General features: G+C 45.5%; 1 protein-coding gene across 1 annotated transcript in view; it reads right to left on the reverse strand.

Annotated features, from left to right (window-relative positions):
• SPTB (spectrin beta, erythrocytic) overlaps window positions 1–24,383 on the reverse strand; it is a 280,750-nt gene that overhangs the window by 194,765 nt on the left and 61,602 nt on the right. The window lies entirely within an intron of this gene.

The raw sequence follows: 24,383 nt of genomic DNA on the forward strand, positions 1-24,383 counted from the left end.
TTATAAAAACATTTTCTCTGAGTTTGCAAGCTGTGTTTGCAAGCAGAAACACAATTGGAAGTACAACCTGGAGCTCTCCCATGGCCTGGCCACACCAAGCCATTAAAGAGAATATAGAACACAAATATGTGGGTGTATACTATAGTTTAAATCCACTGTGTAAGCAAGTTAATAAATGGTACTGAGAATAAATAAAGTATTTGTTGGTGTACAACAAAAAGAAGAAAGAACAATACATTTAATATTTTAGGTTCATCTTGAAGTAAATCTAATACTGTAAAGTGGATGTTCAGAAATGAAAAAGTAGAACTTGAGTAGAGAAACTCATGGAAAACTAAAAGCTTCACCTGATGGGGAATGAACTCAGATAATAGTTAAAGGGGAAAGTAAAAAGGAAGAAATTGAGTTAGATCCCATTGCAGATTTTGAAAGTTTTAATAAAAGCAGTTTTGTGGTAGAAAATCTCAACAAAAAACACTACGGGCGGGAGAATTCTGCAGTTAAATATTGTTTATAAGAAATTTCTCCTTCGAAAACCTTTTTGTACGTAAAACATCTCCGCAAATGAAGCTGGTCAAAATCTGTAAACTTATCAAACTTCACAAACTCTGCAAAGTGTGAAGAATGGCAAAATTGTACCCTTCTTCGAAAGTGAAAAATTAAACTTGGCCCACTTCTAGGTATAATGTTTCACCACAAAAAAATTAGAATAAACGTTTTAGGTCAATTTGCAAGGAGGGGAAATTTATGTAAAAAGCTCTAAATTAATGGCCAGATCTAGTCTATGTGTGATAGAGCATTGTAACATGGGGAAGAACAACTCCTGAAGCTCTTGATGTCTGTGGAAAAGGCAGTGCTCACAATTTAATAACTTTTGCCAAAGCCGCACACCCTACCTGTCCATAGCGTTATTACGCCCCCACTCCTAAACATTACCCTACCGCTATGGCTTTAACTTCCTATTTTGTTCTCCTAATTCCTAAATGTCCATTGACTTCCTATCCAGCATGCCCTCACCAGGCCCACACTGCCTCCAGTTCTATTCCTTGCTAAGTTCTTTGCCGAACTTTGCGGATTCTAACTTCCCTGGTCTTACTTGAATGCTCTCTTTCTGCCACCAGGAGAAAACAAGCCCTGGGGTGTTATTTCTGCTCTTATTCCCATTCAGGCTTTCTTTCCTCACCAATCGTCCATCACCTCCATCTCCCTTGCCAAATACATACTGTTCCCGAGTACGGATAGGCACACACAATCATGTCTGAACATCCGATATTAATACTCAATATTGATATGTCTCACTATTCCAATGTTGTGTGCCTCACACCTCACTAGTCACATCTTTGTTGGTCATATTAATGGCCTCTGGCTTATGTGCTTTCCCTCCACAACCTTCTGGGATAAAACTGTGTGCAACACGTATCTGCTCTCTCTAATTTGTGCTAAATCACCTTCATATTACTTTTAATACTTTTCAGCAGCGCTAAGCCCAGCTGTCAGTCATAAGACTGTCACGTCTTGTCTTCCCATGACCAATTCAGAATGGAGTGGTTGCAAATCCATATCTCTTAGATCTGGGTGTCAGCAGTTCCCCATCCTACCAAAGACAATACTCATCAGTACTCCTATGCCTCTGCTGACCCTCAGGCCTTACATACCACACATCCCCAGATGTCCCTGGACCTCCACCTGGCCAAGGTCCTCAACATGTCCTCCCTAACCCAGGTTGTAACCTGCCATTACCACTCCAATGCTAAACAAATGCATCCTAAACCATTCCTCTGCCCAAACATTTCCTCATTAAACGTAACATCTGCTTGCCCGCTACTCTGCTACCATCCTCATGTCTGAATCCTCTAACAAGTCCATGCTCCCTTGCCTCCAGGTACGGCATAGGTGCTGCCAGTGGACATATCTCCCTCGTACCAGAGATCCATAACCATCTTATTTTTTATCTCATCCCTTTCCCCTCTGATCTAGCTTATCTTCCTGGATTGTGCTATGTAACCTCCCTCTTCCACTAACATCTAACTCAAATGCATGTCCCCATGGTCCTTAGCTCACACTACCTCAGAAATCTTAGAATAGATTTGCAAATATAACCCAAAACAACCCTACTTGCCCTTCTGTCTGGTCCATTGTTCCAGCATCCGCCTCAAAAATTAACCTCACTCGCTTTATACCCTAAAGCATTTCCCATAGATCGCTCTCCCTGACATGTTTACCCAACATAGTTCCTGTAAACACATTCTTTTTCTATCAGTGTTATCACAAAATTCACTACATCAGCCCTCTTTGACATCATGCCTGTCCTGTCTTTGCCCCTCCTTTACATTCTTCTCTTGACAATTTCATCCTTCAAGGATGGAACTAAAGAACTTTCCACCAACTGGAACAACCTCCACGTCTTAGGTGCCACATCTCTTAAAGAAATTACTCGTCGTGATGGTCTGCTGTCAAAGCCAATCAATGAAATCTCGACCTCTGAAAGTGAGACAAGACATCGGCCACTTCATTGACTAAACCAAGCAAGTGTCTTGCTTGAAACTTATCATTGCAATGTGTCTTCTCAACACTGGTGCAAGTGACAGCCTCCAGTATTCACTGATCATTGACTGACAGTTTGTTGATCAGTTTCATCACTGACACATTGTAGATGATAAACATCACTTTCTTTTTTTTCCAGTTTCCTCCTCCATGATCTCATCACCAGCACTACTGGAACAATTCCAAGAAAGGTTGCTGTGTTTGTGACTCCAATCCTCAGGCTACTTCTCCAGAAAACTGTCCTTCCAGTAAAGTTGTATTTTCCAGCCCCAGACACTTCCAAATATATCTCTACCATTCAATTGACCAGGTTAGATTTCATCCACAATGTAACTCATTATAGCTGTCTAGGAACATATCATATCACCATATCCTTCACACCCACTCCAATATCCTAACCCTGGGGTGTGTTTATGGGACTCGCCTCAATGCGCCATGGGTCTGCAGACAGCTGCACTCAGAGTAAACCACTCTGCAAGCAAAGTTGACATAATCCAGAACCTGCTGCATTTTTCTTATCTCACTTTCTTTTTTTGTCAATCACTTCATGTAGCATCTCCCTAGGTTGTTAACTTGTCTGTTGGCAAATGTGAGAGCATGACCATGAAGCCTAGCTCTATGCCAAGGTGGTTGTTTTTGGATGCAGTGTCTTCAGTTTTTTCCATTGTCGATGACAGCTACTCCTACCAGCATTCTCATTGAGTGTACCCATTCTCCTTCACTACTATTACAGGCAAGTAGCAGAAAATATTTAAAGTATTGCAACACTTGCGTAAACCCCAATACTGAATTTACCACTAAAATGAGCTGAAAGTTTTGAAAACTGCAAATGCCACTGAGCAGCCCATCAGCATTACCTTGTCATCAACTGTCTGTCCTATAAATAGAATCCCTGATAAAGTAAAATTATCCGGGTGCATGAGCAGCAGCCGGGAAATAGACTGAATATCTGCCTTACCCATTTCGGCTTCTATCGTGAACTGTGATAATAGCCTGGTCAATGCTCGACTATGACACCAAGCACTTTCTCTCACCAATAGAGCTAATTAGCAACGCTCTTATTGGCCAACATGGTGGGTAAGTCAGTCTGTACTCACCTTTTACTCTCTTTGCCATTACTCCTAGCTGTGAGATGATGAGCCTTGGTACGGGCATCTTGCCAAAAAACTCTGCCATCCTCCCCGGCTGATTCTCTTTTGTCAATTTAGCATGTACATTCTTTGCCACCCCTTGCCTGATCTCTTGTATTCAGTCCAATGACCCAGCCAATGTCCCGTCTCTAGAATCCTGAAACCTACAGTAATTCCTTCCCTCAAATGTCACTCCAATGCAGACTTCAGGTATTTTCTCAACCATTAATCTATCATCTCTAAATGAATTGGATTACTGTACCTTGCCAAAGCTCTCCTATCCTCCCTAACCCATAAAGCTCCCCTTGCTCCTTGTCTACTGAAGAATTTTGCTAGCTGGTGCTTCCCCTCGCATTTGGAAAATTCGTACCTGCGCTTACACCACAATCTTTAGCATGCGCCTGTATTAGAGTTCCAGCATGTCCCCGGTATTCTGTTCTTGAAGTGGTTCCTCGCTCCCTGCTCTCTCTTTAAGGTAGGTCTGCTGGAGAGGGCACTTGGAGGAGAAGTAATTCACTTGCCTCTGAAGTGCTGGTACTAACTGAGTCAGTGCCATCAACTGGATCATTGTCGATCTTGCCCCCTGTCTTCGACAGATCTCACCCTAACTTCTTCATCATACCTTAGCTAAGCTAGCCACCAAAGCTGATCTGGCCCATCCTAATGACCTCTAACTATTTGAAAAAAGCCATGCTTCTCTCTAGGTATTTCTCATATAAAATGGTGGCATAATTCATGAACATCCCTGTCCATCTATCTATGTTGGTGGGTACCTTTAGCTGCTTTGCAATCTGCCTCTTCACTGCCTTTGACACTCTTCTTTGTCTTTGATCCTTCCATGTGTAATAGCTTAAATCTGTCAATATAGTCACTCATTAAGTGACCCCCCTAAACATTCTGCTATGCCCATATATGCAACTTTTACCTCTGCTCCTATCCCTTTCTTGCCTTCTTCTGGTGCATTGTCTTGTCTTTTCTTTGTCTGTCATTACCTCAACTACCGCTTTTCTACTGGTGTGCTTCTGTGTTCACTAAGATGATTGGCAAGCCTTGCTCTGCAACTCACACTGGTGCCTACCCTGTCCTGCTGTCATCTCACTTACCTTGCCTATTAATGTTGGCTGTAACTGACCCTGTCATACATCTTTCCACCAAAAACTTGACCCAGGAGTCACACCATGCTCCTTGAAAGGAATTAAACACAATATCCCTATCTCTCTGTACTGCCATACTTCCTTCCTTCTCCTGCCTCTTCCACAATTTTAGTATCCTCCTAACTCCATACACCCCACCAGTCCCCTTCATACTCATGTTCTGTTGGTGTTCCAGGAGAGGTTATATCCCAGCACACTGGAGTTTCATATCCCTGCCTCATTCTCTCTTTAACCCCCTTCAGCTTTCTTTCCCTTGCACCCTGAATTGACTGTAGATAGCCACTCTTTTCTGTCCTCCACCCCTTCGCCTACCCAAAGTTTCTTCTTTGATTCTTCTTTCCATGGTTCTAGATACAATTAGTATGGGTGTCATGGAATTCTTGCTACCCAGGACTTTTCCACTTCTGACCTGCACATCTACCTCAAATCTTAACAACCTTATTTTTTTCCCCGAAGACCCATCTAGTTCCTCAAAGTCATCTCATCGTTATCTACAACCAGGCAGCTCCTTGGCTTTACCATGGCCGGCCAAGCCCTGAGGGGCTCACTGCCTCCTGCCTCTTACCCCCAGGAGCTCAAGCCTTAGCACTTCTCGTTCCCAAAGCACCTGCCCCATGACCTGAATTCCACCCAATTCCCCTTCTTAACCTTTGATATCCAGCCTTCTTTAGGTGAGGGTGCTCTTCTTTCTCCGCCCTCTTTTCCCCTGTAATGGTGGCCACACTTTTCCATGCTGCTGTACCTGGTGTGCAGAGGGCAGAAGCCTTTGTGAACCTGCCCCTAATCACTGGTATCCTCAACCTGAATGGGGCACACTCCATGTAAGAGGTGCCCTCCCCTGTTGTCTGTCCAACCCTTTCCTGCTGTCGACCGCTAACGGGTCTGGAACACTTTCCGCCGTGTGCCCCAATCTCATTATTTTCTTGTGCTCAACCACTCCACACTGCTGCTTGCTTTGCTTGCCCTATTTATAGGAACCTCTGATGTATTCCTTCTAACAGGCGCCCTGGTCCTGGACTGCTGTCATCCTATTCCGCTGTCTACAGTGCCATTGCTTGCTTCACCTGAGATTCGTGGTGCATACGTGATCTCACCTGGCCTGCAGTGCGTCTTCCTCTTCCTCCCCAATAGGGGTAGTCTAAAGCCTTCCTAGTACTTGGCCAAACCTGCTCGCCTCCTTTGTAATTTAGGGTGCCGTATTTCCACCTGGGGGGCACTATCACTGTTCTCTCTCCTTGGAGGAAGTGGGGGAAAAAAGGGCAGTATAGCAACCAGAACATCTTCAGTGCCACCTGCAGATGTCTCACTCTGAGGGCGACCTGGTCTCTCTCTCACCGCAGGAGTCTATCCCTGATGTAGAGGCCATTTTCTGGTTGCTTTCAGGGACTCCAATGTTGCTTGCATATCATGCGTGTTGGAGCTCTGCGTCGAGCTGCCTTGCTGAATGTGGGGACGCGGCGGTGGGCGAGCAGCTCCAAAGGTCCTCTATCATTGCGTTGGCCACCGTCTATCCCAACGTCTCCACACTGAGTAGGTGGCTCCCTCCTCTCCATGTGGGGCTCGCCATCAATACAGCTCCAGAAAGTGATGCCACCAGTGACGCAAGCACCCACCTCATGTATGAGAAGGTGACTGACCACTACATCTCCCAGACAATGACCTCAACTTGACATAGCTTTGATTGGGCACATTTACGATTCACACTCCAACCAGTACCAACCAGTACCAACCAGTAAAAGTAATTTTTGTAATAAATAGATTCAAGTTGGAAGAGATACTAATGGTGTCATGCTTAGTTATATGATGGTGGTCAAATGAGAGTGCACCCCACCGGAGTTACACTCCATGCTCGAGTCAGATAAACACTTTCTGTGGGTGTCCTCGTGCCCCATAAACTGAGATACCAAAAAGCTACATGAGTGTTATTCTTCAATTCTGGTCAATGGTGAGATTAGGGTCTTCGTCAGACCGTCCCACTCTATACCCACACGGGCATGCTGCACACATTCACTCCCCCTGATCCCAGCATAAAGGAGTGTGGGCTGCGTGTGATGGCGTGAAACTATTTTGATAAACTTTGAAGTCACGTTTTGCACATGTGAAATTTTAATTAAGTTTGTTTACAGAGTGACCGTGCTAATGCCTTGTCACTACGTAATTCTGTTTATTGCACTGATCTTAAACTTGCCCTAAAATGGATAAAACAATCAAAGCTTTGCATGGATAGCGTCAACCTAGCCAGAGAGTCATGAACAGCAAACTAAAGGAACAATAAAAACCAACAAAGCAAAATCAAAAGTGGCACCGAGATAGAGCAAACTAAAACAAGGAGCCAATACAGAGCAAAATCAAAAGTGACACCGAGATAGAGCAAACTAAAACAAGGAGCCCATACAGAGCAAAATCAAAAAGGAAACCGATATAGAGCAAACTAAAACAAGGAGCCCATACAGAGCAAAATCAAAAGTGACACCGAGATAGAGCAAACTAAAACAAGGAGCCCATACAGAGCAAAATCAAAAATGAAACCGATATAGAGCAAACTAAAACAAGGAGCCCATACAGAGCAAAATCAAAAGTGACACCGAGATAGAGCAAACTAAAACAAGGAGCCCATACAGAGCAAAATCAAAAATGAAACCGATATAGAGCAAACTAAAACAAGGAGCCCATACAGAGCAAAATCAAAAATGAAACCGATATAGAGCAAACTAAAACAAGGAGCCCATACAGAGCAAAATCAAAAGTGACACCGAGATAGAGCAAACTAAAACAAGGAGCCCATACAGAGCAAAATCAAAAGTGACACCGAGATAGAGCAAACTAAAACAAGGAGCCCATACAGAGCAAAATCAAAAATGAAACCGATATAGAGCAAACTAAAACAAGGAGCCCATACAGAGCAAAATCAAAAGTGACACCGAGATAGAGCAAACTAAAACAAGGGGCCCATACAGAGCAAAATCAAAAGTGACACCGAGATAGAGCAAACTAAAACAAGGAGCCCATACAGAGCAAAATCAAAAGTGACACCGAGATAGAGCAAACTAAAACAAGGAGCCCATACAGAGCAAAATCAAAAATGAAACCGATATAGAGCAAACTAAAACAAGGAGCCCATACAGAGCAAAATCAAAAGTGACACCGAGATAGAGCAAACTAAAACAAGGAGCCCATACAGAGCAAAATCAAAAGTGACACCGAGATAGAGCAAACTAAAACAAGGAGCCCATACAGAGCAAAATCAAAAGTGACACCGAGATAGAGCAAACTAAAACAAGGAGCCCATACAGAACAAAATCAAAAATGAAACCGATATAGAGCAAAATAAAACAAGGAGCCCATACAGAGCAAAATCAAAAGTGACACCGAGATAGAGCAAAATAAAACAAGGAGCCCATACAGAGCAAAATCAAAAGTGACACCGAGATAGAGCAAACTAAAACAAGGAGCCCATACAGAGCAAAATCAAAAATGAAACCGATATAGAGCAAACTAAAACAAGGAGCCCATACAGAGCAAAATCAAAAGTGACACCGAGATAGAGCAAACTAAAACAAGGAGCCCATACAGAGCAAAATCAAAAGTGACACCGAGATAGAGCAAACTAAAACAAGGAGCCCATACAGAGCAAAATCAAAAGTGACACCGAGATAGAGCAAACTAAAACAAGGAGCCCATACAGAGCAAAATCAAAAGTGACACCGAGATAGAGCAAACTAAAACAAGGAGCCCATACAGAGCAAAATCAAAAGTGACACCGAGATAGAGCAAACTAAAACAAGGAGCCCATACAGAGCAAAATCAAAAATGAAACCGATATAGAGCAAACTAAAACAAGGAGCCCATACAGAGCAAAATCAAAAATGAAACCGATATAGAGCAAACTAAAACAAGGAGCCCATACAGAGCAAAATCAAAAGTGACACCGAGATAGAGCAAACTAAAACAAGGAGCCCATACAGAGCAAAATCAAAAGTGACACCGAGATAGAGCAAACTAAAACAAGGAGCCCATACAGAGCAAAATCAAAAGTGACACCGAGATAGAGCAAACTAAAACAAGGAGCCCATACAGAGCAAAATCAAAAATGAAACCGATATAGAGCAAAATAAAACAAGGAGCCCATACAGAGCAAAATCAAAAGTGACACCGAGATAGAGCAAACTAAAACAAGGAGCCCATACAGAGCAAAATCAAAAGTGACACCGAGATAGAGCAAACTAAAACAAGGAGCCCATACAGAGCAAAATCAAAAGTGACACCGAGATAGAGCAAACTAAAACAAGGAGCCCATACAGAGCAAAATCAAAAGTGACACCGAGATAGAGCAAACTAAAACAAGGAGCCCATACAGAGCAAAATCAAAAGTGACACCGAGATAGAGCAAACTAAAACAAGGAGCCCATACAGAGCAAAATCAAAAATGAAACCGATATAGAGCAAACTAAAACAAGGAGCCCATACAGAGCAAAATCAAAAATGAAACCGATATAGAGCAAACTAAAACAAGGAGCCCATACAGAGCAAAATCAAAAGTGACACCGAGATAGAGCAAACTAAAACAAGGAGCCCATACAGAGCAAAATCAAAAATGAAACCGATATAGAGCAAACTAAAACAAGGAGCCCATACAGAGCAAAATCAAAAGTGACACCGAGATAGAGCAAACTAAAACAAGGAGCCCATACAGAGCAAAATCAAAAGTGACACCGAGATAGAGCAAACTAAAACAAGGAGCCCATACAGAGCAAAATCAAAAATGAAACCGATATAGAGCAAACTAAAACAAGGAGCCCATACAGAGCAAAATCAAAAATGAAACCGATATAGAGCAAACTAAAACAAGGAGCCCATACAGAGCAAAATCAAAAGTGACACCGAGATAGAGCAAACTAAAACAAGGAGCCCATACAGAGCAAAATCAAAAGTGACACCGAGATAGAGCAAACAAAAACAAGGAGCCCATACAGAGCAAAATCAAAAGTGACACCGAGATAGAGCAAACTAAAACAAGGAGCCCATACAGAGCAAAATCAAAAGTGACACCGAGATATAGCAAACTAAAACAAGGAGCCCATACAGAGCAAAATCAAAAATGAAACCGATATAGAGCAAACTAAAACAAGGAGCCCATACAGAGCAAAATCAAAAATGAAACCGATATAGAGCAAACTAATCAAAAGTGACACCGAGATAGAGCAAACTAAAACAAGGAGCCCATACAGAGCAAAATCAAAAATGAAACCGATATAGAGCAAACTAAAACAAGGAGCCCATACAGAGCAAAATCAAAAGTGACACCGAGATAGAGCAAACTAAAACAAGGAGCCCATACAGAGCAAAATCAAAAGTGACACCGAGATAGAGCAAACTAAAACAAGGAGCCCATACAGAGCAAAATCAAAAATGAAACCGATATAGAGCAAACTAAAACAAGGAGCCCATACAGATCAAAATCAAAAGTGACACCGAGATAGAGCAAACTAAAACAAGGAGCCCATACAGAGCAAAATCAAAAATGAAACCGATATAGAGCAAACTAAAACAAGGAGCCCATACAGAGCAAAATCAAAAGTGACACCGAGATACAGCAAACTAAAACAAGGAGCCCATACAGAGCAAAATCAAAAATGAAACCGATATAGAGCAAACTAAAACAAGGAGCCCATACAGAGCAAAATCAAAAGTGACACCGAGATAGAGCAAACTAAAACAAGGAGCCCATACAGAGCAAAATCAAAAGTGACACCGAGATAGAGCAAACTAAAACAAGGAGCCCATACAGAGCAAAATTAAAAGTGACCGCGATATAGAGCAAAATAAAACAAGGAGCCCATACAGAGCAAAACAAGAAAAGCAAGAAGCGGAGCATGGGGAAATCAAACATGAAGCCGATGCATTCTAAAATCAACATTAACCCCATGCATAGTATAATCATATCGTAACTAAACCTGAAATCCATGCACGCAAAATCCAACAAATACATAACAAAATTTAAAAAACTACTTTGTTTCAAAAGGAAACACATTCATACAAAACATACATAGAAAAACAAAAATCAAACTCAAAAAGAAAGTTTTCAGAGCAAACTTACATAAGAAACTCATTCGTACCAGAACAGCGATAGCCTTACATAGCAAACTCAAAAGTGTTTCTTACACATACATAGCAAAATCAGACAAATATATAACCAAATCTAATCCATTAAAAAATCAAATATGAAACCCATACATACGAAAACAAAAATCAAAATCAAAAAAGAAATACGTACACTAGAAACCCACATGTACCAGATACAACAACCTTACCCCTTACATAGCAAACTCAAATAAGAAACATATACATAGAAAAATCAAAAAGGAGACCCATACATTCAAAATTCAAACAAAACCCCATGTCCCTTATCTAGAGACTTAGGGCCAGATGTATCAATCTATTTTGGGTTTGCAAACGGTGCGAATCGCAACATTTGTCTGTTTGCGAACACGAAATGGCCTAATCCTACGTATGAAAGCTTTTGCAAAAAGTGCGAATGCAAATTTTGCGAATCCCAATTTAGCGAATACCAAATTGGGAATCCGCATTTTGGGGCTCTCAAATTGCAAATTTGCAATTTGAGAGTCCCAAAATGCTAATTCGCAATTTGAGAGTCCCAAAATTCAAATTCACAATTTGGGAATCACAAGCCAATGTATGAAACATTCGCAAATTGCATCTACCCAAAATTTGCAATTTTGCACTTGCAAATTATCACCAACTCAAGTCAGGTGGAAACCAGGTGCAAAACTATTTAAACAGGTCCAAAGCCCTCAGATTCTTCCACAATGGCAGTGCTTATGTCATAGCGAGGAGGATGCGGATTCAAGCAGCAGCACAGAGAAGGAGGAGGATACAGGAACGCATTTACAGAGTGCGCATAAACCTGTTTCTGCAGACAGAGGAAGAAATCCATGACAAATATAGACTAGACCCAGCAACAATACTAGACCTGATAGTTGAACTACATCCAAAACTGGAGCCTTAGACCCACAGGACCCAAGCCATTCCCAAACATGTGCAGCTCCTATGTTCACTGTACCTACTAGCATCAGGGAGCTTCCATGGGGTGATAGCTGCAGCAGGAGGGGTGTCCCAAAGTTGCGTTTCCCGCTTCCAGAATGCTTTTTTGGATGGAATGGTACGGAGGATACACCATTACATCAGATTCCCCACTACACAACAGGCATTGCAGCAGGCCAAATGGGATTACTACCAGATAGCACAATTTCCACATGTAATTGGGTGCATTGATGGGACAATTGTATCCATCTGTCCCCCCTTAGAGAATGAGAATGTTTTTAGGAACAGGAAATCTTTTCATTCACTCAACATCCAGGTCATATGTAATGCCTAACACATAATAACTGACATAGTGGCCAAGTATACTGGTAGAAAGCATGATTCATTCATATTTAGACACAGTGAAATATACACATGTCTCACTGGGGGTGAGTTTGGGGAAGGATACCCGCTAGGTAAATGCATGTTACTCACTATGATAGACTCCTTAGATCAGGACAGAGATTAACTATATGCCTTTCATCCTGTAGGTGACAGTGCATATGCTGTGCGCTCCTTCATACTCACATCATGCCTCAATCCTGCAACTCAGAGCGAAAGGAAATACAATGCTGCACACAAGTCAAAACGCAATGTCAAAGAGCGGACATTCGGAGTAATGAAGAGTAGATTCTGCTGTCTACACAAAAGTGGAGGTGCACTGCAGTATAGACCAGAGATCTGTTGCAAAATTGTGGCCACTTGTGCCATGCTGCACAACCTAGCAACAACCAATGGCATACCTTTGGACTTCACAGATTTAGAGTCTGGTCAAGAGGATGAACCAAGTCCACCGCACAGAGCAGCAGGTGGTGTTGGTGCAGCAGATGGCAGACAGAGACGTAATAAAATTACATGCAGGTATTTCTAGGTGAGTAATAATGAGACAAAGCACCTCATGACTGTTAATCAACTGTGTTTTTAATCACCTTAACATCAGGTAAACTCTGTGCACACAGCTATCAATCCTTACTTGTTTGTGGCTTTTTTGGGTCAACATGGCATATATACAGACCATGCACAACATTCAGCACTTTTCGTCGTATGTCATGGGTTACCTCACCCATTTGCATGCCTCCGTCACACCAGTGACTACTTCTTAAGGAACGCACAGCACTAGAGAAGTCAATGTTCACACTGCCCTCCCTTGATAAGGCTTCAGATGCTGTTCCTTGCCTTACACTCTGCCGTCTGTGCTCAGTCACCGGTGGAGTAATGCTGCTGCAGCTGGAGGCCTCCTCACTGTCCCCTGCACCCAGTATACATGTGCCAGCTATAGTGGCTGGCTGTAGCTGTTCAACAGCAGTGGTGACGTGCACCAATCCCCTGGCAACATCATGACTGCAGTGGGCCATTTCCACCTGCATGGACACAGTGCGTCTGGACAGGACAGCTGTGGAATTGCACAGAGGGTTAACTACCTTTGTGCATCTTGTCCATGCTCCTGTCCCCACAAAGCTTTTAGCTATGTACCTAAACGCCAGGATGCCCGTAGGGTTACAGAGCGCTCTACAAATGCTATAAATAAATAAGTGTAACCATCCAAAGGGCTAAATAGTTTGTGCTTTTCACAACATTTGGAGGCATGCTCCCTCTGCATGGCAGTACAGAGCTCTGTAATCGCTGCTGTCATGTCCCTTAGACTGTCTGCATTTGCCCTATGACCCTCAGCCACTGTGTTGTTTATCTCCCTGATGCCATCCTTAATGTCAGTCATGTTGTGAATCAAACACACCAGCTTCCTTTGCATTGACCGCATGCTTTTTAATTGCAGCTTCTGCACCTTCACCATAGTGCCCTCTAGCCCAGCAAAGACAGAGGATTCCTCTCCTTCCTCAGCGGCACCGTGTGCTCTTGCTCTGCGTTTCCTGCGATTGGTGATACTACGCTGCACGGGAGACTGATCACTTTGATGTTATGCCTGTTCATTGTGCCTTAACTGTGGCTCATCTTGGATGTCTTCCCCTTCTGCCTCTAACTACTGTACTGGAGCCACAGTATACCTGCGTGGTCTTGGTGGTGTGTGGTGTCTGCCTCTTCTTCCCCTGCCAGTTCCTGGATTTTAGCTGGCTCGTCTATTGTTGTGTCTTCGCCCTGTGGCGCAGGTTCATCTGTGAATTTAACAAAACTACTTATTGTGTGACCTGCTTTCTGTTACGTGGAAATAAAATGTACTTGAGTTGGTATACCTAAATAGTGTGTTTAATTTGTTTATTTACTAGTGTGTCTCAACTGCGGATATGTTTCTCAGTATCATTGCTTTACTATCTTACGTGTCAGACTGCATCCCACATGATGCATTGCTGGGTGGTAACAAAATTGTGGACTGGAGTGGCAATCTTACTTTTTCATTAAGTAATTTCTAAGTGGGGTGTTTTGTGAGTAATGGGGAAGGGGTATTTTAGCATTCATCCTACCTTGGCTGGTGTTGGTTGTGGCGGAGCTGCCAATGTCTACTATGCCCCTGATGGATTGCGGCTGTAGCGTGGACTGGATCCACCAAGTCCTCAATGAGTGTGGACGTCGGCTGTGTTGATGGTCCTCCACCAGTTTTCTTGGCGTCTGCAAGCCTGCTTGCCACCTCCTCTTTGCCCTTGAGCGCAAGTCGTACCAGAGATTGTGTAGATCTTCTATGAAGAGCTGTGTGACCCCTATGGCACTTACTTTGTCTTGGATATCCAGCCAGATCTTCCTCTTCTCTGACTCGGGATGTGTAGGGATTTTTTCCCAAATAGTTGCTCATGGCTCTTCACCATTTCCTCGATGAGGACCTCGAAATATTTTTCACTATATTGTTGCTTCCTCTTGTGTCCTGCAGCCTCCTTTGCCTTCTCCTGTGAGGCCATGATGTGTATTTGTGTCTGTCTCTGCACTCCTGATATTCTCCTGAGTGGTTTGCTCCTGCTCTCAGTCTCATCCACAGCTTCAGGCACTTAGAAACAGCACGGGCAGACATACTTCCTGCTTGTGATGTCATCAAACTGCATCGGAACAGCAGATTCGCTATTTTGCCATTTTTTTTACCCGTTTTTAGCTCGTCATGAAAAACGGTCGCGCTGTGTCAGCTCGTCATGACCGTTGCGCCACGGCCATGCGGGGGTAATTCCCCTGCTGTGCTGGGCGTTCCATTGGAACGGGCGTGGTCATGACGAGCTCAGCTCGTCATGAGCACAGCGCCACCGTGCTGCATGACGAGCCGAACTCGTAATGAGTACCGCGGTGCTGCGTGCGCCTCCACCTCCCCCCAGCACAGCAGGGGAATTAGCCCTTCAGGGGAGGGGTTAAGTTGCGAATTTGCTATTACCGAATTGCTAATTGGGTATTTCTGTAATTGCGAATATTACCCATTCACAATTTTTTGGCGAATTTTTTCCTGCATTGCTTTTTGCGATTCACAAATAGCAATTTGTTAAAAATCGCTATTTGGGAATTGCAAAATGCTTTTTTGATACATCTGGCCCTTAGTTAGGTAAACCCATCTCTAGTTGGGTGGAAAGCTCCTCACAGTTTCTTCCTATGTTTGGAGTACACTTCCCACCATTCATGGTTCATGAAGAATGCCAACATCAGTCCTGGAGTATAATTGGCGCTTTTAAAATGCTACTTCCTGTGATTCCATGACTACGGATGTGAATGGCTTTTTTGCACACCTAAGTAACACTGAAGTGTGCACAGACCTTTTTGGAACATGTCTGAGGTCTTGAAGGGGAATGGAGCTCTTTCCCTTCCAGAATGTAAATAATATAATTTGTTTAAGAGCAGGCAGTGATCCGTTAAACTAAGGCTTCATGTTTTTCTTTTTAAACTCATTCTGTTTTTCTTCAAGGGAAACCGGATGCATGTAAAAAACAGGATTGCTTTATTAAAAAGCAATTACAGACATGGTGGACATGGTGGTCTGCTGACCTCCAGAGGCAGTTACTCTGCTAAGGGGGAGGAGCGTCGCTCCACTAAGTGTAGAAAGAAAATGATAATAACGTAATGTTAATAACTCTACTTTATTATCATTTTCTTCTTCAGTAAGGAGCCAGCCAGGTTGGGGCGGGCGGGGCTGGGCTTGTCACAGTCTGGGAGAGGGAGGAGCAGTGGTTCCTGCTGCACCTTAAGTGCGCATGAATGTTTGTCCGACTGTCTTGGGTGGGCCAAACCGTCACATGCACTTTGCATGTTCTCCACAGGTTGTATTGTACAGCATAGGTGGCGAACATGCAGCCTCCGAGTCCCCATCTGAGTGCCAAACCAAGGCACTCAGACCAATAACGAAGCTGCTGTAAGTCAGCGCCGTGATTGGCTAGGGGAGTCTGGTTCTAGGAGACTGGGTGCTTCCTGTTCCTGCGTTGGCGGAAAGGCAGCAGCTGGCGGCGACAAGGCAAGTATTTTTTTTCTAAAACCCCCTTCCCACCAACCGCCACCGTTCCCAACCAGCCGCTAGAGCTGACCTCAGTGGGCCACCATCCCTGTGATGGATGTGACTCCTAATGGGTCGCAAACTGCAACCCACATCATTAATATTCATGATGTAGGTCGATTTGTGACCCACAAGGAATCCCTAAATGGAACTCAATGTGTTTCATACATTAGGAATACCGATTTTCTAATTGTTATTCTGAGAGAACCGCTATTAGGAAATCGGTATTGCTAATGTTTGCACATCTGTTGCATTCGTGGTAATGAAGACGAGAATCCAAGTGTTGATGTTACCGGGATTTACCCCATTTTGAAACTATCTTTTTGCTGCCAGTAACAGTCCTGCTTCTTCGACATTGGCTTCTTGGCATGTTTATAGTCAAGACTCTTGCTGGAGTTCGTTTTTACAGCACCACCGTGGTGTGGTAAAAAAATATCATAGTCAGAATATGTGTCTTATTAACATTGTATCCTAAGTTTTGTTTACAGATATATACCTGCATTAGAGCTAATAACAGGAAACAAATAAATCTGCATTCAGAGGGACAATGTCTTTGTAAAGGAGATATTAGCATTGTGTAAAAACATATTCTGACAAATCAACTGTCGCGTCACAGTGGTAAATAGCTTTCTGTGCAGTAATATTCACTATTTTACTATTTTATAATACATGGGACTCTGTAATCCTTGTATTAAATGGCAGTCACTAATTTCTTTATAATCGGCGACTTGTGACCCACCCTCTCGCCAATTATAAAGAAAAGATGTCCGAGCTCGAGTATTATAAGTTATTACAGTTGAGTTCTGACGTCACAATGCCAGCTGCCAGAGCCAGCAGCCGAGGTGAAATGCAGGTCAGGCCACAGAGCATAACTGAAGCAGCTGTTTAAAGCAACAAAAACAGAACATTGCTTTTCTTTCTTTTGCTCTATTTTTTTAGCTTACATGCAGAGAGAACATGTTTATTGGTTGCATTCCTTACTTATAGAAAAGCTAGAATCTCTCTGCATGTTCCACACATTCCAAGCTACTGCAGCTTTATTTTTAACTGACTTGTATTGAACTGTTTCTAATACCTGTTTGCAACAAATAGCTAACAGTTTTTTGGGTGTTTAATTTAGCATTTGAGGTTTTATTTTTATTCTTCATGGTTGCAAATAGGCTTGTTCTTTCATAGGAAAGAGCTATGCACCAACTTTGTAAGTGGTTTGTGGGAAAGATGATGGCGTGATCATGTATTATTTGGGGTAAAGTTCCCCTTGGCGTACATGATAAGGATATTGCAAGTCACCTCAGAGTTCCATAACTTTATAAAGGAACTCCGCTTCGTTCCTCTATGGTTATGGAACTCCTTGGTAACTTGCAATATCCCTATTATGTACACCAGGGGGTACTTTATCTCATATATAATTGCTACTTCTAGGATTCTTGGAGAACATGACAGGCTGGACTCTTTCATAGAACCTCACAAGAATGGACGTCCGACACTCCCATACCCCAGAATAGGACAGGAACAGAAAATAGACCCCGGCACTACAATGAAAGTGGACTTCATGATGGAATCAGATAGCTAAAAATACAAATTGGGGCAGTTGTGAAGTTGTAAAGAGACGCCAACGTCGTAAATATTTTTGCAAGGTATAGAGACTGCATACACTCGTGCATTCTACAGGCAATGTTTGTGGAGATATCACAATAGTCAACAGTAAAAAAAAAACAGCCCAGATAACCGCAAAACAGACACACAAAAACAGGCAAAAACCAGCCCTCAAACTGACCTATCAGACAGACCTTCGGGCACTGCCAGATTGCCCCTTAGGCCAGTTCAACCCTGCCCACCCCCAAGTCCCTTCTGTCACTCCTTCAGAGAGATCCCTTCAGATCAGATCTATGCGAAACAAAGTGGTGCAATATATAAAGTACTCATGGATCTGACACTATGTTTCAGGCAGAATTCAAGGAACCTTAAATAAAAGGTAAAATATTAAAAAGTCCAAAAAGGGCACATACTGGCAGACTCTCTACTTTTTGTAACTTTTGGGATCTAAAATTGTGAACCAGTGTCACAGTGACAGTTAAAAAGTATTTCTTTCGACATTCATATTTTTCCCCTCCAGTGCAGGGGGTTCCTGGAAAGGCGTGGCCATCCGATAACTGCAGGGTTCCCTTGCTCGAGTTACGGGTTTGGTATCTCTGAAAAACAGCCGGGCGATTGCTGGTCTCTTTCCTACGCTCCAGAGTCAAGGGTTGCAGCAGACAAAATGGAGTCAGCGCCCTGGACTCAAGAAGCAGGCGGGGCCTGAACAAACCTCCCTCCCTTCTCCACCCCGCCCTGGCTTACAAGGAGGAACAGCTTCAAATAGATCTGTGCCCCACATACCAGCTACAGCTGCCTTGTGCTTTTCCTCCGCCGCCACCTATGCTGAGAGCTGTAAAACGATTAAACAGAAGGTGATACTAGCCAAACAAGCTGGCAAAGCCAAAAGTGTCAGGCTTCAGGCTTTGTCAATGCAGCTTGTATTTCAAAATGTTGTCAAGTTTTTGCAAAACGTTATTGCTGGATGAGCTTTTGGCCATCGCCACTATTTAAGAACAAAAACATTTGCTAAAAGTTTACTTGGTCTCAAAAAAGCACAAACTGCCATAGTAGTCTCTAGCACTGAAGGGCACTACTTTGTGTTTGGAGGTCCCCCTTGTGACAGGCAGAATGACGTCACTCATCAGTGACGTTAGCCACTGGTGTAAGGGGACTAAACCATTATCCCATGTTGTTTGCTGCAGTGAGAGGAAGAAAAATGTGAATGACACACAGCAGACCAATTGATGAACAGGGCTGGCTGAAAGTCGCCATAAGCAGGGCCACTGGAATTATGCGATTCTGCGGCTGTGGAGTTTTTCGCATAGTTAAGGATCTGCCATATTTGCCACGTAATCATCACCTGCAGCAAAATCTGCAGATTTTAACAAAAAATGTTTTTGTAGCTCAAACGGTTCAAAAGTAGATAAAATCGCAGGCATGCATGTTGCTGCGCAGTGGGAGGTCCTTTGCAATAGTTTACTTCTCACCTGTCTCATGCTTATTGCTACGTTTGGGAGTTCAACTGGGGTGTAACCTATGCCCAGAGTGTTAACAAGAGTAAAAAGGATTAAATAATGAAGTAATGCTATCAGAAAATGTGCCGCATTTTGCTGCATAATTTGCCTTCTTGCTGCATAATTTAGTCAACCCTGCTGCATAAATTGTCCCTTTCCTGACGCATAATTCCAGTGACCTTGACTATAAGTAATTATTATTATTACATATGTAATTTTAAGAAAATCAAGAGCTCATGGCTAACATCACACCTAAAAAGCATACTATTAAAATATAGCAATATCAATGACCACTGATAAAACATGCACTGGTAACTGGAAAGCTGCTTAAACACTAGCGCCCATATTGCACCAAGTAAACATGGTGATTCAGACCATCTTCAGAAGTTATACTCACAGTCTATCTTGCTTCCTGCCAGTGTCCTGTTTGGTCATCCCAACTCCTGGCTGTGTCCTGGTCTCCGCTCCCCCCTGGTGTTCGATTTACAAAAGGGGGTGGTGATGAACAGAGTGTCTGAATTGAGCAGACCACTCTTACCCAGTCCAAAGATCAGGGCTTGATCCATCACCGTTATTTATCTCACTGCCCCATCCCCTGGTGTTCAGTCTCCTTCTTCCTCTACCTGAACCTGCCTAGTCTATAAATGTTATAAGAGGGTGGGCAGCTTGCTCTTCTGTTACCCTGCTACATCTGTTGTGTAAGAGATGGAAGCTTGTGCTGCTGCTGGGCCTGCACCGATTCTATGAGGAAGGCAGGCATGCGCTGCTGCTGCTGGGCCTGTACTGATTGTATGAGGGATAGGCGCATGCACAGCTGCTGCTGGGCCTGCACCGATTCTATGAGGAAGGCAGGCATGCGCTGCTGCTGCTGGGCCTCTACTGATTGTATGAGGGACAGGCGCATGCACTGCTGCTGCTGGGCCTGCACCGATTCTATGAGGAAGGTAGACATGCGCTGCTGCTGCTGGGCCTGTACTAATTGTATGAGGGACAGGCGCATGCACAGCTGCTGGGTCTGTACCGATTCTGTGAGGGAGTGAAGCATGCGCTGCTGCTGTACCTGTATCGATTAATTGAGGTAGGGATGCATGTACTGCTGCAGCTGGGCCTGTACTGATTCTGTGAGGGAGCAAAGCATACGCTGCTGCTGGGTCTGTACCGATTCTGTGAGGGAGTGAAGCATGCGCTGCTGCACCTGTACTGGTTCCATGAGGGAGGGAAGCATGCGCTGCAGCTGTACCTGTATCGATTCATTGAGGTGGGGATGCATGTACTGCTGCAGCTGGGCCTGTCCCCATTCTATGAGGGAGGGAAGCATGCGCTGCTGTGCCTGTACCCATTCTATGAGGGAGGGAACCATGCACTACTACTGCCGGGCATGTACCCATTCCATGAGGGAGGGAAGCATGCGCTGCTGCTGCCGGGCCTCTACCCATTTTATGAGGGAGGGAAGCATGCGCTGCTGCTGACGGGCCTCTACCCATTTTATGAGGGAGGGAAGCATGCGCTGATGCTGCTGGGCCTGTACCAAATTTGTGAGGGAGAAAAGCATGCGCTGCTGTTGCCGGGCCTGTACCGATTCTGTGCGGGAGGAAAGCATGCCCTGCTACTACCGGGCCTGTACCGATTCTATGAGGGATGGAAGCATGCGCTACTGCTGCTTGGTCTGTACCCATTATATGAGGGAGGGAAGCATGAGCTGCTGGGCCTGTAACAGTTCTGTGAGGGAGGGAAGCATGCTCTGCTCTGCCTCCACCGATTCTATGAGAGAGAGAGGCATATACTGCTGCTGCTGGGCCTGTACCCATTCTATGAGGGAGGGAAGCATGCACTGCTGCTGCTGGGCCTGTACCCATTCTATGAGGGAGGGAAGCATGCACTGCTGCTGCTGGGCCTGTACCCATTCTATGAGGGAGGGAAGCATGCGCTGCTGCTGCTGGGCCTGTACCGATTCAATGATGGAGGGAAGCATGCGCTGCTGCTGCTGGACCTGTACCCATTCTATGAGGGAGGGAAGCATGCGCTGCTGCTGCCGGGCCTGTACCCATTCTATGAGGGAGGGAAGCATGCACTGCTGCTGCTGGGCCTGTACCCATTCTATGAGGGAGGGAAGCATGCGCTGCTGCTGCTGGGCCTGTACCGATTCAATGATGGAGGGAAGCATGCGCTGCTGCTGCTGGACCTGTACCCATTCTATGAGGGAGGGAAGCATGCTCTGCTGCTGCCGGGCCTGTACCCATTATATGAGGGAGGGAAGCATGCTCTGCTGCTGCCGGGCCTGTACCCATTATATGAGGTAGGGAAGCATGCAATGCTGCTGCCGGGCCTGTACCCATTCTATGAGGGAGGGAAGCATGCACTGCTGCTGCTGGGCCTGTACCCATTCTATGAGGGAGGGAAGCATGCGCTGCTGCTGCCGGGCCTGTACCCATTCTATGAGGGAGTGAAGCATGCGCTGCTGCTGTACCTGTATCGATTAATTGAGGTAGGGATGCATGTACTGCTGCAGCTGGGCCTGTACTGATTCTGTGAGGGAGCAAAGCATACGCTGCTGCTGGGTCTGTACCGATTCTGTGAGGGAGTGAAGCATGCGCTGCTGCGCCTGTACTGGTTCCATGAGGGAGGGAAGCATGCGCTGCAGCTGTACCTGTATCGATTCATTGAGGTGGGGATGCATGTACTGCTGCAGCTGGGCCTGTCCCCATTCTATGAGGGAGGGAAGCATGCGCTGCTGTGCCTGTACCCATTCTATGAGGGAGGGAACCATGCACTACTACTGCCGGGCATGTACCCATTCCATGAGGGAGGGAAGCATGCGCTGCTGTGCCTGTACCCATTCTGTGAGGGAGGGAACCATGCACTACTACTGCCGGGCATGTACCCATTCCATGAGGGAGGGAAGCATGCGCTGCTGCTGCCGGGCCTCTACCCATTTTATGAGAGAGGGAAGCATGCGCTGCTGCTGACGGGCCTCTACCCATTTTATGAGGGAGGGAAGCATGCGCTGATGCTGCTGGGCCTGTACCAAATTTGTGAGGGAGAAAAGCATGCGCTGCTGTTGCCGGGCCTGTACCGATTCTGTGCGGGAGGAAAGCATGCCCTGCTACTACCGGGCCTGTACCGATTCTATGAGGGATGGAAGCATGCGCAACTGCTGCTTGGTCTGTACCCATTATATGAGGGAGGGAAGCATGAGCTGCTGGGCCTGTAACAGTTCTGTGAGGGAGGGAAGCATGCTCTGCTCTGCCTCCACCAATTCTATGAGAGAGAGAGGCATATACTGCTGCTGCTGGGCCTGTACCCATTCTATGAGGGAGGGAAGCATGCGCTGCTGCTGCTGGGCCTGTACCGATTCAATGATGGAGGGAAGCATGCACTGCTGCTGCTGGACCTGTACCCATTCTATGAGGGAGGGAAGCATGCACTGCTGCTGCTGGGCCTGTACCCATTCTATGAGGGAGGGAAGCATGCGCTGCTGCTGCTGGGCCTGTACCGATTCAATGATGGAGGGAAGCATGCGCTGCTGCTGCTGGACCTGTACCCATTCTATGAGGGAGGGAAGCATGCTCTGCTGCTGCCGGGCCTGTACCCATTATATGAGGGAGGGAAGCATGCAATGCTGCTGCTGGGCCTTACCCATTCTATGAGGGAGGGAAGCATGCGCTGCTGCTGCTGGACCTGTACCCATTCTATGAGGGAGGAAGCATGCGCTGCTGCTGCTGGGCCTGTACCGATTCCGTGAGAGAGGGAGGCATGCATTGCTGCTGCTGCTGGGCCTGTACCCATTATATGAGGGAGGGAAGCATGCTCGCTCTGCTGCTGCCGGGCCTTACCCATTATATGAGGGAGGGAAGCATGCAATGCTGCTGCCGGGTCCTTACTCATTATATGAGGGAGGGAAGCATGCTCTGCTGCTGCCGGGCCTGTACCCATTATATGAGGGAGGGAAGCACGCTCTGCTGCTGCCGGGCCTGTACCCATTATATGAGGGAGGGAAGCATGCAATGCCGCTGCCGGGTCCTTACCCATTATATGAGGGAGGGAAGCATGCGCTGCTGCTGCCGGGCCTTACCCATTATGTGAGGGAGGGAAGCATGCGCTGCTGCTGCCGGGCCTTACCCATTATATGAGGGAGGGAAGCATGCGCTGCTGCCGGGCCAGTACCCATTATATGAGGGAGGGAAGCATGCGCTGCTGCTGCCGGGCCTTACCTATTATATAAGGGAGGGAAGTATGCTCTACTGCTGCCGGGCCTGTACCCGTTATATGAGGGAGGGAAGCATGCGCTGCTGCTGCCAGGCCTGGACCCATTATATGAGGGAGGGAAGCATGCTCTACTGCTGCCGGGCCTTACCCATTATATGAGGGAGGGAAGCATGCGCTGCTGCCGGGCCTGTACCCATTATATGAGGGAGGGAAGCATGCGCTGCTGCTGCCGGGCCTTACCCATTATATGAGGGAGGGAAGCATGCGCTGCTGCTGCCGGGCCTGTACCCATTATATGAGGGAGGGAAGCATGCGCTGCTGCTGCCGGGCCTGTACCCATTATATGAGGGATGGAAGTATGCTCTACTGCTGCCGGGCCTGTACCCATTATATGAGGGAGGGAAGCATGCGCTGCTGCCGGGCCTGTACCCATTCTATGAGGGAGGGAAGCATGCGCTGCTGCTGCCGGGTCTTACCCATTATATGAGGGAGGGAAGCATGCTCTACTGCTGCCGGGCCTGTACCCATTATATGAGGGAGGGAAGCATGCGCTGCTGCTGCCGGGCCTTACCCATTATATGAGGGAGGGAAGCATGCTCTGCTGCTGCCGGGCCTTACCCATTATATGAGGGAGGGAAGCATGTGCTGCTGCTGCCGGGCCTGTACCCATTATATGAGGAAGGGAAGCATGCTCTACTGCTGCCAGGCCTGTACCCATTATATGAGGGAGGGAAGCATGCTCTACTGC

The sequence above is a fragment of the Lissotriton vulgaris genome, chromosome 9, assembly GCF_964263255.1.
Source record: "Lissotriton vulgaris chromosome 9, aLisVul1.2, whole genome shotgun sequence".
Classification (NCBI taxonomy): domain Eukaryota; kingdom Metazoa; phylum Chordata; class Amphibia; order Caudata; family Salamandridae; genus Lissotriton; species Lissotriton vulgaris.